The sequence below is a fragment of the Atta colombica genome, unplaced genomic scaffold (genome assembly GCF_001594045.1).
Source record: "Atta colombica isolate Treedump-2 unplaced genomic scaffold, Acol1.0 scaffold216, whole genome shotgun sequence".
NCBI classification, from domain to species: domain Eukaryota; kingdom Metazoa; phylum Arthropoda; class Insecta; order Hymenoptera; family Formicidae; genus Atta; species Atta colombica.
In genome coordinates this window covers 984,909-988,421 of record NW_017259312.1, presented here as the reverse complement: position 1 = coordinate 988,421, position 3,513 = coordinate 984,909, and the positions used below count along the sequence as shown (strand labels likewise).

The window sequence follows — 3,513 nt, the reverse complement described above, 5'->3', positions numbered from 1 at the left end:
CCCCCCCCCCCCCCCCCACTTACACATACACACACAGACACACACACACACACACACACACATCGAAGAAAGGATCAAGAGGCAACATTTAATTAATTAGAATTTATCGGTTATTCAGCGAAATTTTTATTATCTTTGATTGCTTTATATTTATATATGTTCAGATTCTGTCTTCCGCTCTTATTTTACAGCATTTGTACCTTATTTGTGAGCAAAAGTAAGATATTTTATGTCACTGATAATATAAAAAAGATGCTTATTCTATACGCTTTGTACTAAGATCTCTTACCTTTTCTTCTAAATTCTTTCCCTTTTATTTTATTTTATTCGTGTTTTATTTTTTAATCATTTTGGCATGTATCGGTATGCATATAAATATAAAAAAATAATCTCGTGGTAAAAGGAGTAAATTCGCAATCCCTGTTTGTAATCCCTTTTTCCAAGTTTTCGTAATACGGAACCTGGTTGCAGCGAGTGAATAAAAGGATTAATATTTTGGGTTATTATTTTTCCTGCGCTTGTGGATTAATATCACCTCCCATATTTCACGAGAGATATTAAAATTACAATTATTCAATATAATGAAAGATCTCTCTGATTCAATTATGTAGTCGAACGGAAATTATATAAACGAAATATGTCTTTTCAACGTGAATAAATCTTAAAATGCTGCGTTGTACTATTTAAAATTATTTTCTCAGATTCGCGTTTTTAGCTTTTGGTATTTTTTCCGAGTCAATGCATCCGATTTAAAAAATAACATTGCATCCAGACGTGATCAGACACTAGAGAAGAGTAAAACTTAATTTGGAAATGTCATTTTATTCTTGCTAAATATTTAATTATTCCATGTATTTACTTATATTTGCATTATCTTGAATTGTTATTTCATCGACTATATCTATTTCTCTTGTATCTGGTTGCAAAGGACATTAAAATTTTAGATAATTATGTAAATTAACAACATCCGAACGAACGAGCTATAACAACGATAAGTATCGCCAATAATCTTGTTGTACTAAAAAAAAAGATAAATTACATATGAAAGTTACTCTTTTTTCGAATGGACAGAAAATAAAGGAACCGAAAGAACTTTCAGAATTAAAGGATCGTTCAGAATTTCAAGTCTTCTATCGATGCTATTCAACTGACAAAAACCCTTGCATATTTCTTGAAACATAAGAGGATCCTAAAGCAAAGCTCGAACTCCGACGAGATCGCGCCGCGCACATCGACATGTCTTTTTAAACTATCACAGCAATATCTCACGCAATCTATGATACACGCAGTCACGTACGTATCAATTTTTGTATAACAAAATTCGACTCAATAAAACGTTTAAGTCTAATTCTAAGAACTCGACGTTGTTTCGTGTCTGGGAATCATTATTTGATACGTATAGATTGTAAAGCTTTCGTATCAAGCAAATGTTACGATTTGACAGCTGAGACGTCATGTTACACTAATAAAAAATATATCAATTTTGAAATTTTCGATCGTTCTCGGCATAGATTTCACTTTCCAGACATATTAATGCGTATATTTTAATTCTGATAAAAGATTTTCAAATCGATGGAAGAGAAAAAAAGTATTTCTTATACAAAAATTATACGTGCTTACGTGATAAAACAGGAGACTTTAGATTCAAGAATTAAAACGAAAATTGATAATGACAGCATGTCGCGAAGAACGATTGTTTTTATTTCTTGTAATTTTACGGATTTATCTGAAAGCAGTGCAAACAGTTGAAAAATAAAAAAATAAAGGGCAAATCATCGAAGAATTCAAAAGACAGAAAATAACATGAAAAATATATGTGTAGTGACTTTCTTTTTTCTTTTCTCTAATAAATATTTGTATTAAAGGAATTTATTATTATTATTTATTAATAGAACTTATCAACAAAATTGGTATATTTTATATCACTCTTTCAAGTAATTTAAGAATATTTTTTACTTTGAAAGTAAAGAATATTTTTACTTTGAAAGTAAAGACAACAAAATAAAAAAAATCTTGCAAATTAAAATGTACTCGTGTATTCTTTCCTTTCATCACATTTTAACATAAACGTAATACAGCACTATATGTGATATACTATATAATGTGTCTTTTCCAAAAAAAGAAAGATCAGAGGGAGAATATCTGAAAATTTTATATTGGCGAATGGTACCAATCATTTTAAAAGACTTCTTATGCGGTTTCTCGATATAAAGTTTTGCCGGAGAAGAATGAGGTAGAAAGAACAAAGAGAAATAAACGAGGAAAGAAATAAAAGGGTTTTACAAAGGAATGCCCAAGAGAGATTCTATACAGCAAAGTGACAACTATATGCGCGCTTCGGCATTATGAGTTATCTAGCCTGCAGCAACACCTGCGCTTTTACTCAAATTTCACCAACGAGTCGACGTGTAACGTTACGTGCGATAGAAATATTTCCTACAAACTGATACATATTTCAAATACCGTTATGTTTGCCCGGGCAAAAGAAACGTATGTAACAGATAAATAATTAAAAGCTACAGCAAAATATTTGAGAAAGAGAAAAATAAACTGAAATTAAAAAATAGGTATTCAAAAAATGGAATTAAAGATAAAAAATTATGCACTAAAAAAATACCTTGTAAAGCGAGTCTTACTTTACATACAACTATATATAAGGACTGAATTTATGTACGGTTTTAATTTTTAAAGACAAAGAAATTTCTTTAAATTTAAGAAAAGTCACGCAAAAGAAGAAGATAGAAAAATTTCTTTAAATTTAAGTAGTCACGCAAAGGAAGAAGACAGACTAGTTTATTCAATTGCCGATCGACGAGGGTATAATTTATATACCTTAAGGGAAAATTATTTCGAATACAAACAAATTCGTTCGAGAGAAAGTGGAGGTTGCTCGTAAATCCGAAAACTTTCTACAAAATACAATTTTTCGCTTGCATTCGTGCTCATTCGTTTGATATATCTATCGTTTGTTAAGCGAGATGTTAAAAATTTAATGAGCTTTGTGTAAAGCTTGTAATCCTCGAAATGGACGTTAAATGTTGCACGAGAAGAGCTCTGTTTTCAAGTGAGAGCGGCTGTCGAGCCAGAAAGACAAATGCTTTTAAATTTGATTTTACTTATAATTGAATCTCGGCTTTACTTTTAAGAGATGTGATATTTCTTGCGATATATGCAAGGAGAGGTGTAAGCGAATGCAAATTTTGCCAAGTGCCATATCAATCTCGCTTGGACCATTTTTGCATGAAGCTCGAGATAAGTATAATCTGCAAGCGCGCGTGTAATCAGATTCCTTTTTTTAATCCCCGAAAGTGCCGCGCATATCGCACGTTCATTACTGAAGAGAATGTTCTTATCAGGAAGCAAGGATTAACCTTGCTTGGAGAAGCAAAATTGTCTCACCAATTTTTAATCACGGACATAAACGGGAATGATACAAGATAAAGAAAAAGTTTTGCTTGACACACTTCCCTATACTGTTCACATAATGTATATACATTATATGTTTTTACGCTA

General features: G+C 31.3%; 1 protein-coding gene across 1 annotated transcript in view; it reads right to left on the bottom strand.

The window, feature by feature from the left end:
* LOC108687811 (potassium channel subfamily K member 18-like) overlaps nt 1-3,513 on the bottom strand; it is a 16,697-nt gene that overhangs the window by 12,362 nt on the left and 822 nt on the right. The window lies entirely within an intron of this gene.